Raw genomic sequence first — 19,633 nt, 5'->3', positions numbered from 1 at the left:
CTCAAATACAGCAAATAAGCTCACCTGTGAGCTTGAGCAGGTCAGTTAACCTGTCCCATTCCCTTAGGTAGAAGATGGAGAGTTCTTTTTTTGTTTTTTTTTTTAAGATTTTATTTATTTATTCATGAGACAGAGAGAGAGGCAGAGACACAAGCAGAGGGAGAAGCAGGCTCCATGCAGGGAGCCCGATGCGGCACTTGATCCCAGGACCCCAGGATCACACCCTGGGCCGAAGGCAGATGCTCAACCACTGAGCCCCCCCGTACCCCGGAAGATGAAGAGTTCAGATAGATTATCTCTACTGTACCTTCCAGTCATAATCATGACCATACTACCTCGATTTTGTATGGATCGATATTCATATTCAAAGAGCACGTTCCTCAATCTAGCCTACTGGTTAAGAGCATAGGCTCTGGAGTCCAACTGCCTGACTGGGTTCAAGATCCAGCTTTACCTCGTGCTAACCATGTGACATAGGGCAAAGCCTTCATCTTTCTCTGTGCCTCAGTTTCCTCATCTTCCACATGTGATTGCTATGACAATTGAATGAATTGTCACATAAAGTGAGCTTAGAACCATATTTGGTATAGCACTGATTGCTCAGTAAATACAAATATTAATTGTATTTATTTTTTAATTTAATCCATATCTGGGTCAGCACCTGCCTTTAATTTTTTCATTTGATTTTTCTCCCATGCTATTTTCCTATATACTTTTGGGCTCTATTTTATCTTTTATGGAACCATTTAATATGATTAATAAATTCGAGTTTGTCGTGACCAACTTAAACGCAACCTTTTGCTGTGGGCTGAGAAATATTCTTGAAGTTGATACTCTTGCAGCATCATTTTTAAGTGTTCTTTTGTCCCATTTGTACCAGTCAAATGTCCATAATTTCTTAACTAGTTTATTTCATTCCTAAATAGAATCCAGGCAGTACATCCACATATACATGGAACAGAGCATTTTCTGTGGAGGCAAAATGTGGGCACCATCTAAGGGGTGCCATGAGCTGCCCCCATCCCACACCCCCACTTTAAATAGCTCCCTCTGACCCCCTCATCTTCCTACTAGTTTCATAATTTCCTTCTTCTATGTGGCCTGAAGTATCCCTGTCACTGTTCTGGGGACCAAGGTATTATTCACTGCTCTGGAGCCATAGGGAAGGAAGTACTTCTAGAAAGTACAGATGTTACAGACACATGATAAGTTTACTTCTAAAGGCATTTTTTTTAAATTTTTTTTATTTATTTATGATAGTCACAGAGAGAGAGAGAGAGAGAGGCAGAGACACAGGCAGAGGGAGAAGCAGGCTCCATGCACTGGGAGCCTGATGTGGGATTCGATCCCGGGTCTCCAGGATCGCGCCCTGGGCCAAAGGCAGGCGCCAAACCGCTGCGCCACCCAGGGATCCCCTCTAAAGGCATTTTAATGTGAATGTTCTCATGTGTACCTACTAACACACCTGAAAAGTCAAGTAATATTATCACAATTTTATAGACGAGAAAACAGAAAAGCCAAAGGAGTCAGCCAAAGCTATAAATAGATTCATCAGTTTATTGAACAACTAATAAGTGCCCAGCATGATCTCCAGAGAGGCTTAAACTAGAAGACCTAAATTTAAAAGAGTTGACAATTTAGCTTTGCTTCCCTTGTGCCCATGGAAGTTAGGAATTATGTTTAGAATTTCTAGGTTTCTTGGATTAGTCACCTTGAGAAGCAGAGAGAACCAGCCACACAGGGCAGGAAAGCAAAATCAGGTGCGTGTCCTGAGGGAAGGTCAAATGGAGGAGAGCATCAATGCATGATCAGACCACGGAGAAAATCCACAGTGAAGATCGTTCATAACCCAGAGCTGGGACAAATGACTAGTGGAGGAAAGATGGACCCTGACTGCAGGGTCAGATCCCCAACAGTATGCTCAAGATAAGTAAAGCCAACAATAGACAGTCCTGGGGATAGCCCTCTACCTCACACAGCCCATGAGATTATAAAGGCAAGGCTCTAAGGGCTAATTCACACCCAGAAACTGAAGCTTTGGCCCCATTCTGACTGGAGGGTCAGATGAGGGTGTAGTGATCATCAGGAAAACTGCCCCCTGATATTGTCTGATTGTGGTGGTTAATTTTATGGGTCAATCTGGCTGAGTCATAGCATTCAACTATGTGGTCAAATGTCATTCTGGATGTGTCCATGACTGTGCTTTTTATATGAGACCAATTTAAATTGATAGACTTTTAGTAAAGCAGATTACTCTTCCTCATACAGGTGGGTCCTACTGCAATCCGTTGAAGGTCTTACCAAGACAAAGACTTAACTTCCTCCAAGCAAGAAGAAATTCTGCCAAAAGACTGCCTTGGGATCAGACTGCAGCTCTCCCCTGGGTCTCCAGCCTCCCCACCTACCCTGAAGTTTTGAACTTACCAGAAACTGAAAGCCTCCACAATCATATAAGGTAGTTCATTAAAACCCATCAGTCTCTCTCTCTCAATCTCTCTATTTATGTATTTGTATTCATACACGTCCTCTTCTGTTTCTCTGGAGAACGCTGATTAATTCACTGATACAGAGTTTTACACATGTCAGAGCAAAGTGACTGCTTTCTCTAGAATCACTATGTTCCAATATGTTTAAAAGTACAAGGCCTTCCACTATCTTGAGAGGCAGTGTGAGGCAATGAGTAATAACATGGGCTCTGCCTGGTTTGAATCCTAGCTCCACACTCACTGTAAATTAACAGCAAATCCCTTACCTTCTCTGGTCTTCAGTTGTTGCAGCTGATAATAAAAGCTTCCGTCTCAAAGAATTCTTAAAGGTATAAATGAATTAACACTAAAGGAGCATTTAGTACAGCCACCATGTTCCTTGCTCACCACCCCTGGTGAATTCATATTAAGTCAGGAATGAACACGCTGAATGCTCAGAATCTGAAAAGTCCTCTATTCAGCTACTGCACCAACATATTGTGTGATTTCCGTGGTACCTCCGTTTCTCTGCTATAAAATGGAACAAAACAGATGGGTTGTGAGTTAATGAGCATATAAAGCACTGTGAAATCCTTAGATAAAAGGTGCCCCTGAGCACTGTCATCATATGACAGACAATTGAGTGTTATTATTGGGCAGGCTTTATATTTTTTATATATTCTAAATGTTTCTTTGGTCAACATGTACGTGAAGTAAACAAAATGGTATTAGGACAGAAACTCATACACAGCGGTATAATTACCTCTTGGCTTGCACCGCCTTGCTATAGTCAACGCACTGCACAAAGAGCTTGAAAGATAAAAATCCTAATTTTTCTGGGGTTTACATTTTCTGGACTCTGATTCTGATACACAAGGTCATGCCAAGTCTACTTCTGTGATTTGGAGAAGACCAAGCATTTGTAAGTAAATCATAGAACATCCAGCTATTCATTTTTTAATAAGCATCAAGCCAGAATCAGCACCCTTGCTCAACTGGGTTGTATTTAGAGCTTTCAAAATTCCATAATACTTCCAAGGATACTGAAGTAATCTATGAATTGCAAAGATGATCTCTTTTCAGTCATTAAAGGGAGTATAATAAAAATAGCATAATTATGCCCAGTGCGTAATAGACATTTCCAGAGGTACCATGGTTTAGAATTGAACCTGGATTTTAGTTCTGTTTCTAGCACTAATTAGTTATGTGACCTTGAAAAATTACTAACCTTTTTTTTTTAATAAGACAAAGTAATACATAACTTATAAGCTTCTATGGGAAACATATCTAACCTAAAGCCTTAACACATAATAAATATTTCCTTTCTTCTGGGCCTGTAATAAAAGAGTCTAAAGTTCAATGTGATCCTAGAGCCCTCTGTTTTTCAAGGCCATTCTCTTGACGGTTAAACTGAGTTCACAGGATATGAGAGAGTTGTGATTTGTGCTGCTGCTTCCCGGGCCTCCTAGTAGAATCAACAGGAACCCCTGAAACTGTTTTATTGCTCAAATTCTCCAGCTAGGAATTCTATGTAGTCATGAGACTCCATGGCACTGAAAACAGAACCCAGGTAACCAGTTATTCTTAAACCTCCTCAAAATGCTATAGGCCAGGGACTAAGGCAAGTGAATCCACAGCCTTCTGGGACAGCCTAGAGGCCACCAGCACCAAGCAAGGGACTCTTCTCTTTTTTTTTTCTTTTTTTTTTTAAGATTTTATTTATTCATTCATGAGAGACCGAGAGAGAGAGAGAGAGAGAGAGAGGCAGAGATGTAGGCAGAGGGAAAAGCAGGCTCCTTGAAAGGAGCCTGAGCAGGACTTGATCCCAGGACCTCAGGATCATGGCCTGAGTCGAAGGCAGACGCTCAACCACTGAGCCACCCAGAAGCCCCAGGACTTCAGTCTTTAAAGGACCATGAAAGGAAATTCAGAGCCTCTCTTTTACATGTATTAAAATTATATATATATAATATATCATATAATTTTATATATCATATATCATATATATGTATATATTTAATATTTACATGTATTAAAATTATATATATGTTTATATATATCATATATCACATGTGTATATGTATCATATATATATATATATATCAAGTTTTCACCATCAGACACCAAAATCCATTTTGATTTTCTACTATGGAGGGATTATCTTTTTTTCCAATGTCATTACCTTTCTATGTCTTGGGATGTCTGGCTCCTTTAGAAGAAGTAATAACAAACATTGGAAAGAAGGTCATAAAAACCAACATGCCAGGGAAATGCATATCAAAACCACGATGAGCTACCACTCCACATTGTTAGGATGGCTACTATCAAAATAAGAGAAAATAACAAGTGTTAGCAAGAATGTGGTAAAACTGGAACTCTCGCGCATTGTTGGTAGGAATGTGAAATGGTGTCAACGCTATGGAAAATAATTTAGCTGTTCCTCCAAAAATTTAAAATAGAATTACCATATGACCCAGCGACTACAATTCTGGGTAAGTACCCAAAGAGTTGAAAGCAAGGAATTGAAAAGACATTTGTACACCCAGGTTCACAGCAGCATTATTCACAACAGTCAAAGGTGGAAACAACTCAAGCACCCATCAATAAATGCGTGGATAAATGAAATGTGGTATGACACACGATGGAATATTATAGAGCCTTAAAAATGAAGGAAATTCTGATATGTTACACAGGATGGACCTGAAGACATTAACCAGTCACAAAAGGAAAAATACTATATCATTCCATTTGTTTGAGGTACTTAGACTGGTCAAATTCAGAGATACAGAAAGTATAATAGTGGTTTAGAGGGGCTGGGTAGAGGGCACATGGGGAACTGTATAATAGGTACAGAATTTCAGTTTTGCAAAATGAAGAAAGTTCCGGAGATGGAAGGTGTTGATGGTTGCACAATAATGTCAATGTACTTAGTGCCACTGCACTGTACACTTAAAAATGATCACAATAGTAAATTTTACGTATTTTACTACGATTTCTAAAAATCAGTTATCTTAAATAATGTTTTAAAGAAAACCAACATACCAAGAACAACTATATGTCCTTATGGAACAAGTATACCAAGTCCTTTTTAATAAAATAACAGATTTTAAACTCTCAGAGAAATGAACACTCTGTCCCTTGTTGGGTAAGTGCATGGGCACATGTGGAGTATAACAATATATACTGTCTTTCTATTTACTTTTCTCTTTTTCATGTTTAACATGACGCCCAGGACCAGTCCCTCAGCTAAGCTATAGTTAAGGAATGACCGTCTTTAGCAGCTCCCTTCACAATCTAAGTTTTCCTATTCCTCTTTTTTTTCCACTTAAACAAGCTCCCTGGAAAGATATAAAACCTGTCTATACACCAGTGAAGTAACTCATCACAGCTTAAAGAGATACTTTTCCCCTGGGAATGGAGAGATATATTTGGGCCAGCCTCAAAGCCCTTAGCTAAAGGAATAGCATACTTATGTTGAAATCTGAGACTCCAGCCAGAAGATGAGAAAGAATGCTAGAGGTTTTATTTCATAAGGCACTTGAAATCACACCATGTCACTATTCAGTTATGGGTGCCAGAACCTTGAGTCATGGAAAATCTATTTTAATGCTGTATCAATTGTATACCTTTGGTAAGTTGAGAGTAGGAACAACATGGTTAACATGTTTTTCCAAAATAGACCACATTAAGTTCATTCACCAATCCTATGCCAACTATGTGCCTAAAACCATTCTAGGCCATAGACATTCAAAAATGATGAGACATAGTCACTTGTCTAAAAGGAACAGGAGTGTTAGTCAAACACAGAACTATGAATAACTAACTCTATGTGACTGGCCCCTTTTGCCCCTTCCACAGGGCTGGCTTGGGTGACCCTCCTAGCATTGTGTGTATCCTTTTATTAGAGTATTTATTAAATCATATTTAAATTATATGTGTTCATGTCTGTTTTTTCCACTACACCATGGGTATGAGAGGCATCAAAGATAATATATTAGATTTGCATGTTAGAAAGATCCTTCACGTTTTCTGGCAGGTACTCATTATCTGTTGTGAAACAAATCACCTTAAAAATGTAAAGGCTTAAAGCAACAATTTATTTCTCATGATCTTGTCAGTCAAGAATTTAGCATGGCTCAGCTGGTTCACTACACTTCACATGAATCACTCAGGGTTATAACGTACCTTCATTTAGCTGAGAGTTGGGCTGGGTGGAGTCGGTATGTCCAAAGACGCCCTCTGGTCCCCCAGCACTTCTCTCCCTGTGGGCACTAATCAGTCATTAGTCTAGCCTGCATTTTCTTATAGCATGGTAGCCAGGATCCAAGGGAAAGAAAGCAGAAGTTGATGGAACTCTTAGGATCCTGGCTCAGAAATCCCAGAATATTATTCCTACCACATCCTATTGGCTAAAACACAGAAGGAGGCAAAACAGATTCAGCTTACTGATGGAAGAAACAGTGTAAGCATATAAAAATGGGAAAAATCATTGCTATATTTGGAGGTTATATACCATAATAACCTTTTTCTAAGCCTTTCTAATTACCATAAACACCTAGAAATACAGAGTAAGACATAATAAATATCTATTTAAATGAAGATCTGTACTCTCAACAAAGTATTAAAACCCCCCAAGGCCAAAAATGAAGAAGGAATTGAAATCTCACATGATGATTATGCCATAGGGGACAGGGAATAATAAATCCTAGCAACATGGAACTTGGATCTAATGATGACAGGGACATAGAGGAGGGTGTTCCAACAAGGTAGGGGGTTGCAACTGAGATGCCACATACCGCCATGGTTCTGAAAGAACTGCAACCTCAAAGGGACAGACCAGGAAGTGTCAATCCAAGAAGATGACAAAGCTGGTTTATAGGCTCTGCAAGGAATAAAATCTCTCCTAAGAAATTTTAACTTTAGGGCAGCCCTAATGTGAATATGGAGTCAAATACATACTGTCTTCAATGTCCAGAGACCCCAAGTCAGGGAGCCAAAACAAACAAAAAAAGGTCCCTACCAGTGACATCCTGGGGAATCTAGCATAAAAATTATAAAACCTCTATGAAAGCAAAAATAAAAAGCTATATAGAATTCCTACAGATAAGGTTTTGCTAATGTTGAGATCAAGATCCAAGTTTATAAACAGAAAAGCAATAGACTCTGAGTAAGATTCATCAAAAACAAACAAACAAAAAAAACAAAACAAATGGGAGGACAAATAGACTTAATAACAAATACATTTTTAAAAGATAAATTATGAAGTAGAAAAAGAGGAAAAGGAGTCAAAACGAGAAATCTCAATAGATGTGTTAAACAAATTAGACACAATTGAATTTTTAAAAATTAGTAAAAAGGAAGAAATCTCGGGACATTTCCTGGAATTCAATAAAAAGATATAAGAAGTTGGAAAATGTGAAAGAATATATGTGGAATAGAATGAAAATTTGTAATGTACATCTAATAGGAGTTCTAAAGGAAAGCTATGGAAAATGAGAGAGAAGCACCATTTTGAGCGCTAATGATAGAATTTGCAGAATTGATGAAAAGCTTGTTTTCAGATTGAAAAAGTACAGCAAGTTCTGGATAGAATGAAATAAATATAAAATCCCACTTTGTCAAAACTTCCAGAATGGTTCAAATTTAAAAGATTTATCATTTTATCATATTTAGAATATCATTTATCATGATATTTAAAAGATAATATCAAACATTGGCAATGATATGGAACAACTCAAAGTCTCATACATTGTTGATAGGATGTAAAATGGTGTGATATCTTTGGGAAAAGTCTGGAAATGTCATTGACTTTAAACATGTCTACCCTATGACCCAGCAATCTCATCCCAGAATACTTAATGAAGAGAAATAAAAGCACTTGTCCACAAAATATCTTTACAGGAATGTTTGCAGAAATTTTATAAGAGTCAGAAACTAGAGAAGCCTAGGTTCATCAATAGGACAAGAGATAAGCAAATTATGGTTTATCCATACAACAGAATTGTACTCAGTATTAAAAAGAAGCAAACTACTCATACTCTCAACAACAGAGATGAATATAAAAAACATCGTCATGAAAGGAACTAGACACAAAAGAGTAAATATGATATGATTCTATTTTTATAACTTTCCAGAATCAGCAAAACCAATCTGTACTGATAAAAATGTCAGGATGGGGTTATCTGTGTAGGTTAGTGTCAGAATGGGTTAGGAAGGGACACAACAAAACTTTCTGGGGCAATGGTTATGTTTTATATTTTGATAAGAGTTTGGGTTACAAGGTTTACACATTTGTCAAAACTCATTAGAGGATGACTTTTTTTTATTTCACTGCATACATTGTACTTTAAAACTACAGACAAATATCAAACTCCAGTTAATGCTATACACACTGAAATACAGGTAGTCATTGTCACTAGGACTGTTTTCAAATCTCCTCGTTCACTTTTGAGATTAGTCATGGCTAGGTGATCGCTTCAATAAATTATGAATAAAAGTTGTTTCATTTCCTAGAACTTTTAGGAGCCTGTGTATAACTCTCTTGCCCCCGTGATCATGGAAGAGCATGTGAGATGGAGCCTTTATCTCTGAGTGACTACAAGGAGCAGAGCCCCCCACCAACTCCTGTGGAATATGGCGGTGGCCAAGAAATAAAGCTTTGTTATATTAAGTCCATATAGGAATTACTTCACCATAACCTTGCCTACCCCAACTGACCCAGGAGCCTTGAATAAAGCAGACAAAGAATCCAAAATGAAAGAATAAGATAAGGGGCGCCTGGGTGGCTCAGTTGGTTAAGCATCTGCCTTTGGCTCAGTCATGATCCCCGGGTCTTAGGATAAAGTGTGCATCAGGCTTCCTGCTCAGTGGGAAGTCTGCTTCTCTCTTTTCCTCTGCCCCTCCCTCTGCTCATACTCTCTCTCTCTCTCTCTCTCTCAAACAAATAAGTAAAATCCTAAAAAAAAAAAACAACAACAAAAAACCACATACACACACACACACAAAGGAGTAGTTTTTCTTTTTGGAGGGGTGGGGGTTGGATTAGACAAACTAATTCTACAGAATATTGAATTATAAGAGACATCTAAATCCAAATCTCTCCCCATACTCTCTAAAACTCAACAAGAAAAGGAAATAGAAGCACCCATAACCCATGCCTACAGCATAACTAGGAGTCAGAATATTGCAAGCATTAATGCATATGTAATTAGGAAATAATACCTAAATCCATCAAAGTTACAAATTTCTTTCTTTTTTTTTTTTTACAAATTTCTGTAACCAATAAGTAAAAAACAAACAATGTAACAACAACTGAAAACGTGAGTAAATGATATGAACAGGCAATTCAGAGAAAATAACACTTGGCTGGCCAATAGCATACAGAAAGGTAATATATATTCCCTAATAATCAGGGGAAATAATTAAAGTGACAAGCATATACTATTACAGGCCCAACACTGTGACAAAAAGAAATGTAAATGCTGACAGTTCCGAGCATAAACAGAGCTGTTGAACAAGAGAGTGAAAACTGCTAGAGAAAATGTGTATCAGTGCAACCACTTTACAGAGCAATGTGGCAATTAAGTGAGACGTGCCCCACCAATCCCATTTTCAGGGCTATACTCTAGAAAAGTTCTTAAATTTGTACAAGGAAATATGGGTCAAAATATTAGTTGTCATATCATTTGTAGTAGTGAAAGGTGAAAACCGATATGATCACAAAGTTTAGACAACCAAATCAGGCACATTCAAAAGATGAAATACTAAACGACTGAAACTAAAATCAAAATATTGAAATAAATTACTGAGGGGCGCCTGGGTGGCTCAGTGGTTGAGTGCCTGCCTTCAGCCCAGGGCGTGATCCTGGGGTCCTGGGATCGAGTCCTGCATCAGGCTCCCTGCAGGGACCCTGCTTCTCCCTCTGCCTGTGTCTCTGCCTTTCTCTGTGTGTCTTTCATGAATAAATAAATAAAATCTTAAAAAAAAAAAGAAATTACTGAAATGGCAAGTCTTGTCATGATTAAACTCTAAAAATACGATGTTCAGTAAAATGAGAAAGTTGCAGATGAATAAGCACACTGTGATACCACTTATGTGAACATTTTAAAATTCATAATAATACATGTGTTACATATAAAAATTCATGTATAGTAAATGTATGATAACCAAAACAGGAAGGATAGACACCGAATATAGTTATCTCTGGGGGAAAGGAGGGCTATGAGACAGAAGGGTGTGTACAGGGGGCTCTCGCTATATTAATAATGTTTTATTTCTTTAAAAAGTAACGAAGCAGGGCACCTTGATGGTTTGGTGGTTGAGTGTCTGCCTTCGGCTCAGGGCGTGATCCTGGAGACCCGGGATCGGGTCCCACATCGGGCTCCCCACAGGGATCCTGCTTCTCCCTCTGCCTGTGTCTCTGCCTCTCTCTGTGTATCTCCCATGAATAAATGATCTAAAAAAAAATAATGAAGCAAATTCGGCAAATTAAAATTTAGCAAAGCTTGGTGGCAGGCGTAGAAATTTTACTATCAACTAGAGGTTTAGACTTCATCAATGCTTAAAATGTTTTATAAGTCTTGTATTTTCAAGATGAAAAAAAGTCAGTCTCCTGGCAGTCTGGGGGATATTTGGGAAAGGAGGAGTCTGGAGACAGGGGACAAGTACAGGAGAGAGCTAACGAAGAAGTGAAGTACGCGGGGGCAGGAGGGATGGAGAGAGGCTCCCAGATTGAAGACATGGTTAAGAATGCGACGAGGTCAGAGTTGGCTCTTTTGAATTGGAGGTGCCAGGGAAGTGTTCCAGGGGCAAGTGGGTGGGTGGGTGGCTGGAATTCAAAGTTCACAGGAAAGGTTCCTGTGCTAGAGCTGCAGAATCAGGGGTCATCATAAAAGTGAGAGTGAGGCCATGGACGTTCCAGACCTTTGGCAAGATGTGTACAATATTCCAGCAGGGTTGAGCATTTTCTCGTTGACAAGAGCAGTTCCTGATTCTGTGAGGGACATCAGCAGTGCAGAGGTGTCAAGTGTCATATTCCAGGTCATTTACGTGACCTCTTCTGTGCCTCAGACCTTTTCCTGGTCTGAGAGAAGACACGACATCCCTAAGAGAAGCATCCTCCCAATCCCACACAGAACCTGCTGCGCGGCTGCGTCGACTTCTGTGCTCCCCCCAGGCAGGTCCAGGCCAAGGGGCAGCTCTGAAAGCAGCTCAATTTGTAGCTAGTCCAGAGAGCAAGTAGTAGCCGGGCTGGAATCTGGAAGCACCAGGGCCAGCCTCACGAGCCATAGGTGCAGTTGCACAAAACCCCACTCTCAGAAGTGCTGCAGTGCGTCAAAAGCTCCGCGGTTGCCACCTCTGGTTCTCAAAAATTTCATCTTTGAACTTGTGTTTTGTAAGTGAAGTTCAACGAGCCAATAGAGTAGAGGAGATGCATGTGCGCGTGTCCACACTACCTTGCCAGTCATTTACACGTAGGACCGGTAGTTGCTGTGTAGTTTCCAAAGCAAATTTAACTTGTGCTAGCTTTGGGTCTTGCTGAACTCTCACACATCATGAATCTGTGCTCTTTTTTTTTTAAAGATTTTATTTATATATTCAGGAGAGACACAGAGAGAGAGGCAGGCTCCCTGCGGGGAGCCCAATGTGGGACTCCATCCCAGGACCCCAGGATCATAAACTGAGCCAAAGGCAGACGCTCAACCACTGAGCCACCCAGGTGCCCCTGTGCTCATTCTATAGCAATTTATTTCAGACTAAGTAAGTGGGGACCCTGACAGCTCCAAGAAGTCATGCTTTTCATTTGAACCAGAGCTTCTGGGCTCACTTCAGTAGCACATATACTAAAATTGAACCAGAACTTGCTTCCAATGAAGAAAGCAAGCAATAGTATTCTAAGAAACACAAATATCCAAAGAACTCTATTATATTCTTTCTTATTCATACCACTTGGCTAAAAATATGATAAATTAATGACATAAAAGAAAAGGGAAAGAGAGGACAAGCCCTGGACTCCTTTCCTTTTAGTTCTTCCTCACTTATCAGAAAGCCAAAGGTAGAGTGTCGGTAGGATGTGTGGGTGACAAGAAGTGAATCAAACAGTTTTGTGATTTCAATTGTTCAGGCAAGAATGAAATGCACATGTACGTATGATCTGTGAAATACTGGGGATTCCACATATGAGTTAAATACTTATTAAAATTGGCACTGCACAATATAAAGATGAATGGTGAAATTCAAATTTTTAATTTTACTGAAAATGATTATCTCTATTGTGTCTTTTAAGTTATGAAGTAGTTTTAAAAGGAAAAGCTTTATACTAATACGTACTTTTAACAGCAATATTTTTCTGGCTTTTTTTTTTTTTAATGAGAAGCCTGCATTTTCATGTTGTTCTAAGCCTCACAAATCATGCAGTTCCTTATCTATCCAATTGCAACAAAAGCTTGTTCCCTATTCATTTACCAACCTAAAGCTTTTTTAAAAAATCCTCCCACAATTACTGAGGAACTGAAAAGGGTAGAAACAGCCAAGGGAGATAGGTAAGGATTAGAACAGAAACTAATGCTGAAATGCTAAAGTAATCGACTTGTTTTAAAGCCTAAGTAGGTTAAATGCCTTTACATTTTAGGATTATTCTAACCATGATGTGAACGGACCCTTTGATCTCTTACCCACCACGTTGTAGAAAAGGAAACAAAATCCTCACGATGCTTCTGTTTCTGCACATTGGGACACTCCACCTCACCGTCTATCTCTCCCTCCCTGTCCTGCTGCATGCATTTTGTAGGGAATACCAGAGCCAACCTTCACTCCCAGGCCTAAAACTCTAACATCTAGTCCATTAAATGCTCTGTGTCCCAGTTAAACCTTCCTGGTCCTTTTCAGAGAAGAAAGTTCACTCTCTCTGTTTGTTCTCCTGTCCTTTTCTCCCCTCTGAGGGAGCAGGATTCTTCTCAGGGACGCCCACCCTACCCACAAACTTTGCAGCTGGAAGAAAGGGACTAACTCCCCAGGAAACAATCACAAGGACCTAATGCCATGTCCTACGAGTCCTGTCTAGAAAGTGCTCTAGCTGTACTCTAACAGGTGCAGGGCATGCTTCCCTTCACACCTGAGACAAACTTGGGACTGTCTCTGGGCAGCCTGAGTGATGAATGAGTCTGTTCCACCCAGACAAGGGTTTGAAAGATGTCCAGTAAAGATTGGTGATAAAATTTACGGTCCCACTGTAACACACCCTGCCCCGAATCAGGACTGATCCTCTCACCTGGGAGCCCCAGGTCAAGCGGAGAGGAAGAAAACTGGCCTCCCTTGAGCTCCAAGATGGCCCTGGTACTTGGATCCCAATTCAACTTCTCAGCCACGAGCGTTCAGAAACTGGATCCTCCAGGCATCGCATGATTGCCCCCTGGTGGATGACGCAATGTAGTAGGTTTTTCATGCTCCACACCTAGGTGGAGTATTTCTCCCAAGTTGGTTATTAATTCAATATATGAATCCTAGTAACTCACCACCCAATATATGTCTTCTCTAGAGCAGGGAAGCATTTCGCCATAGACTTTGGGCAGTGATGATTCTCATTTAGTTGACAGTATTTCTCAATCACCAGCGTTTTCCACCACTGTGTCATTTATTGACATTTCTATTGCCCGCTGAAAGTCCATTTCTCTATCCCTGGCATGCTGCTTCTTGCAAAAAAAAAAAAAAAAAAAATCCTGGGTAGCAATTATTCAGCCATTTAGCATCTAGGAGATTCAGTCCCTAGTAGGGGAGCTGGTCAGAAACTTCAAATTATAAGAGCAATTCAGTCACTGACCTCCTATTGCCTTCATGGGATGACATCTATTTCTAAGAAATAGGCAGGTGTGGTGTTAGGATAAAAAAAAAAAAAGTAAAAAATGTTCGAGCATTTTGGCTAAAATCTTTCCCCTACAATTCCTCTTCCCCAGATAGAATTCAACTAGATACTAGAAAATTTGTGTTAAAAAAATTGTATTCCCTTCTCTGATAAGGGGTATCTAGCAAAAACTACTGCACTCTTGTTTTTAATGTAGGGATTTTAGAAATTTTTCATTTAAAAATCAGTACTGAGAAAAAAACTCCATGTATCCAACGTGGTACTTCTTTCCTCGCACACTGGGGTACCCCATTCTAATCCATCTATATTTACCTGTCTAGTCGGTACATTAAGTAAAGAAAATAAATTTTAAAAGATACAAGGATTGGAAAGGAGGATACCGAATTCTATTTATTCATAGATATTAAGATACAAAGTTTTTTGATTATTCAAATTAAAAAGAGAATACAGAAAAGTGATGATATAAAATCAATATTCATAATTCAGTTGTATTTATGTACACCAGCAAAAATCAAAAAGTTAGAAAGCATACTTTTTAAGATGAGTCCAATTCCCACAGTAACAAAAAACATTAAGTACCTGGGAATTAATCTAATAAAACATGTTTAAAACGTTTATGGAGAAAATTGTAAAACTTTATGGCAAGCCACTAAAAAATATCTAAAAAAATAGAATATCCTAGTAGGTAGGAAAACTCAAATCTTAGAAATCCCAACTCCTTCTAAATTAATGTATAGATCACATGCATTACACTCAAATTTCCCTAAGAATTTTTCTAAGAATTTTACAAATATTAAAATTCCCATGGAAAAGCTAAAGCCAAGGATTGGCATGATGTTCCAAGGGAGGGGGAGGAGGGAGGAAGGAGGAAGGAGGAGAAGACTTGTTTTATTAAGATTTATTACACAGCCAGAGGATGATCGGCAAATTGGCAATGGAACAGAGAAGAGAGCTCAGAAACAGACCTATAATATATTTGGAACTGAAGTGACAGACTTAGCATTGCAGATGGTTGGGAAGAGAATAAACCATTCAGTAAATGGTACTGGAATGATGAGATTCATTTTAAAATAAAAGAAATTTTCTATCTCACAGTGCACACAAAAACCTATTAAAATGAATTAAAGGCTTGAATGTGAAAGGTAATTAAACTAGACATGGAGGAAATATTATTCTTGGTTTGGGGCTAGATGATGATTTTAATCCAAAGAGCAGCTCTCAGTCCAAAATCTCAGATAAGACCTTGTAAACTGTAGTACAAGTAAATCAAGAAGACCAATGAAAAGCAGCCATGATGCAATAGTCTTGTCCAAATAACTAGTGAGCAAGTAAATAGAAATCAAGTTTAGGAATTCTTCATTAAGCCTGTAAGAATTATCCCAAGGTAGAGAGGTAGTCCTGGGGGCATACAGTCTCAGACATCTTACAACTTCTAATCAAAATGTTTCCTTTATCGTTAAAGAGTAACCCTCGTTACCAGATTGTTCTCACCACACACACAAAAATGGTAACCATGTGAGGTAATGACGTTGCTGGGATCTCGGACCCTGAGGCCTCACCCCATCCTGTCCAAATGATGTCACTGGAGGCGCTTGGTCTCACCAGGAGAAAGAATTCAAGGATAGACACAACACAGTGGATGAGCAGTAGCAGCCGGAAAGTTTATTAAAAAGTACCGTCCTGAGATGGAGAGCAGGTGAGCTCAAAGGAGAGCTGTGCCCACCAGGGCCTGCGCCTCTGTCTTTTATTAACTTCGTTAACAATCATTAACAAAGGAGTGGAACGTTCATTACTTGAGGCAGGAGTTCTTGGAAGCAGGTAGCCTCTTCCAGGGATGTAGGTTAACCTGCCTTTTCTTCCTTATTGGGTCCGGGTTTTCCTCTCCAGGCACCCTCAGGGAGAAGATTTGAAAGTGTTAATGTGGTATAATGAAAGAATAGTGTGAACTCCAGCCTACCCTGTGGGCCCTCTTCGGCCTGTCCGGTTCCGTCCAGTTTCTTGTGGTTTAGTTTCTTGGGGACCCGCCTCAGACTCCCTCCTGGCTGGCCTCCAGGCATCCTGTTAGAACCTAACTAACTGCCTACTCTAGCGATACATGCATTAATTACCTTGACTGTGGTGATCGGTTCACAATGTACACGAATATTAAGTCCTCACAGTGCACACCTTAAAGAAAATTATGTTATGCAACCAAATAAACAAGTACCTAAATAAAATTGCTTTTTAGAAAACAAATAACCCTTTTTGTGCCCCCCCCACCAAAGCCTTTGTTCTTAAAGTCTACTTAGTGTGATATTAACCTTACTCCGGTCATTGAAATTAGATGTCTCTTCCTGGTTTACTTTCATCTTCCATGTTTTACTTTGTCTTAGAAATACTTTGTCTTAGAGAAGCAAATTGCTAAAAGTTAAAACCAAGTAAGGATCTCTATTTTTTGAAGGCATGTTTTACATTTGTTGCCTTAATAGATGAACTTATTTCTGCCATCTTATGTTTTCTGTTAATCATGTGTTTTCTTTGCATCTTTCTATTGAATTGATGACATTTTATTTCTATTTTTTACTTCACTGGCTGAGAAGGAATACATTTTATGTCTATGCCTTTTGTTTTTGTTTCATTTTATTTTGCTTTTTTGGTTAACATGTTCAAGGCCTCTGTCTTCCTTCCATATGGTACAAGGACCTTGGATAACTGTGATACTGACCACTTCCCTTTTCCTTATTGTTATCTGGGATTTTAGCCCAAGTGATTCATTTTATTATTATTTTTTTTAGTTGAAGATCCTTTAGACTTACTGCTGTAATTGCTAACTATTGCTTCTTCACTCCATCCTTTTGGGTTTCATTTCTTTCTTCCTGAAATACACTTTCTATGTGTTTATTTATCTTGATTGATACTTTAGCTGAGTACAGAGTTCTAGGTTGGCTGAAAATTTTACTAAAAACTGAAAATATTGTTCCAACTTCTTCTAGCATCTTTTGATGAGAAGACATCTGTCAAATTTTTATCCCTTTACATGTAATCTGGATTTTCTCTGAGGTCAATTTTCTCTTCATATTCTATAGTTTCACCACATGTCTAGATTAATTTGTTCTGTTTACTCTGGTCACAGCTTTGGTTTCTTCAACTGTGAGTTCATGTGTTTTTATCATGTCAGGAAAATTCTCACTATTCAATGTGTTGTGCCTTTTAAATTCTATTCTCCATTTCTCTTACTTTCCATTTAGTGTTTTTCTTCCATTGTGCTGCATTTGAATATTTTCCTTGTTTTTCATCTCCAGATAACTATTATCTCTTCACTTGTGTCTAATCTGCTGTTTATATTTTGAGTTTTTTCATTTGTGTGAGTATATTTTTAATTTCTAAGCATCCTTCTTGGTTCTTTTTTTTTTAAAAAAAAGATTATATTTATTTATTTTTGAGAGAGAAAGAGAGAAAACATGGGAGAGGGGCAGAAGGAGAAGCAGATTCCCCTACTGAGCCAGGAGCCAGACATGGGGCTTGATCCCAGAACACCTAGATCACAACCTGAGCTGAGGGCAGACACTCAACCGATTAGGCCACCCAGGTACCCCCTTCTTGGTTCCTTAAAAAAATCAATCTCTTCTCTTTGTATGTATATCTTGTTATGATATACATTTTCATAATAATTCCAATTCCCTTTTTTTAAAAAATCTTTTTTTTTTTTTTTTTTTTTTTAACAAGAGAGAGAGCAAAGGGGGAAGGGCAAAGGGAGAGGGAGGAAAGGGAATCCCAAGCAGACTCTCTACACCCAGTGGGGAGCCCAACGTGAGGCTCAGTCTCTCAACCCTGAGAACATAACCTGAGCTGAAGTCAACGGTCAGTTGGTTAACTGCCTGAGCCACCCAGGCAGCCCTAAAAAGTCTTTTAAACAATTTGAACAATCCTGTTCTAATTTTTTTCATGTTTTATTATCTGCAATTCTCAAGGTAGTAATTATTTTGTTTGTCCCATTTGTTCATGTTTACTCAACTGATTTTGTTGAGTGTGTGTGTGTGATGTATATTTTTTATTGTGAGCTCATATCTAGAAAAAATATTCATTATTATTATTATTATTATTATTATTATTACTATTGAGTTTCTTTTATGGTGAAAGTGTCTCAGCTGGTGAGTCCTGAATCATGAAGTATACAAATTTATATCCCATGTCTGAGTGTAGTGCTAGGTTAGAATTATAATTCCTAATGTATGCCTTTTCTTTCCAACATAAGGCACAGGACAAGTAAACACACCTTTGCTATCTCTCCTCAGTCAATAAGCAGGATTAACAAAGGGGGCAGTTCATATAAGGTCCAGCCTTTGTTCAGTGATTTCAGTTCATTTTCTATATCTTCTCAAGATTTAGATGACTTTTCCTATTCTAGCAGAGCATTAGATCTCAGCTGGCAGCCCCAGTTTGACTTCAGTCTTTGCTCATTGCTTTAGCTTTGATTTTTCTCTTCATGTCTGGCACCTGAGATTTCCTTTCTTATTTTGAACTTCATTAGATATTCACAATTTCTTAAGTGTATTTTTTATCCAACATTTTTATGTGTTATATTATGGAGTCTATGCAAACTTAGTCCACAATATTGGTAGAAGTTTCATCAATAAATTCTTTTTTTTTTTACATTTTAATTATTCAGTCTAATGGGTACTGCTAGTTTATATTTAATTCTTCTTATAAAATAATTAATGCATTAAAAAGACTAATTAAGCAAAAACATATGTGCCCACTATTCATCTTAAGAAAAAAGTATTTAGCAAAGACCTCAGGCAAAGGCAAAAAAAAGCTAAGATAAACAAACAGGACTACATCAAACTAAAAAGCTTTTGTACAATGAAGGAAACATTCAACAAAATGAAAAGGCAACTTACTGAATCAGAGAAGGTATTTGCAGATCATACATCCAAAAAGTGGTCAATATCTGAAGTACCTAAAGACTTACGCAACTTAATGCCAAAAAAAAGAAATAACTGGATTCAAAAATGGACTAAGAATTCCTATTTTTTCAAAGAAGACATACAGATGGCAAACAGGTACTTGAAAAGATACTCAATATCACTAATCATCAGGGAAGTGCAAATCAGAACCACAATAAGGTATTACTTCACAGTTGGCTATTACCAAAAAGTCAAAACATAACAAGTCTTGTTGAGTATGCGGAGATAAGGAAATCCTCATATGTTGTTGATGGGAATGTAAGTTGGCACAGCCACTATGCAAAACAGTATGGAGTTTCCTCCAAAAATTAAAAATAGAGGAGCACCTGTGTGACTCAGTTGGGTAAGCATCTGACTCTTGG

The 19,633-nt window shown here is 38.5% G+C and overlaps 2 long non-coding RNA genes across 2 annotated transcripts in view; one reads left to right on the top strand and one right to left on the bottom strand.

The window, feature by feature from the left end:
• Positions 1-1,255: 1,255 nt before the first annotated feature.
• LOC112668196 (uncharacterized) lies at positions 1,256-7,126 on the bottom strand. Its single transcript, XR_003141562.3, has 3 exons — positions 6,651-7,126; positions 4,648-4,786; positions 1,256-2,996 (listed from the first exon to the last, which is right to left on the bottom strand). It is a non-coding gene; the product is annotated as an uncharacterized LOC112668196 (long non-coding RNA).
• LOC125754421 (uncharacterized) overlaps positions 2,174-19,633 on the top strand; it is a 30,962-nt gene continuing 13,502 nt past the window's right edge. The window contains exons 1-2 of the long non-coding RNA XR_007408583.1: positions 2,174-2,455; positions 15,788-16,021. This is a non-coding gene — a long non-coding RNA (uncharacterized LOC125754421). The remainder of the gene's footprint in view (positions 2,456-15,787; positions 16,022-19,633) is intronic.

The sequence above is a fragment of the Canis lupus genome, chromosome 36 (assembly GCF_003254725.2).
Source record: "Canis lupus dingo isolate Sandy chromosome 36, ASM325472v2, whole genome shotgun sequence".
NCBI lineage: Eukaryota > Metazoa > Chordata > Mammalia > Carnivora > Canidae > Canis > Canis lupus.
Note: the sequence above shows the minus strand (reverse complement) of the source record. Positions and strands in the feature narration are given on the sequence as shown.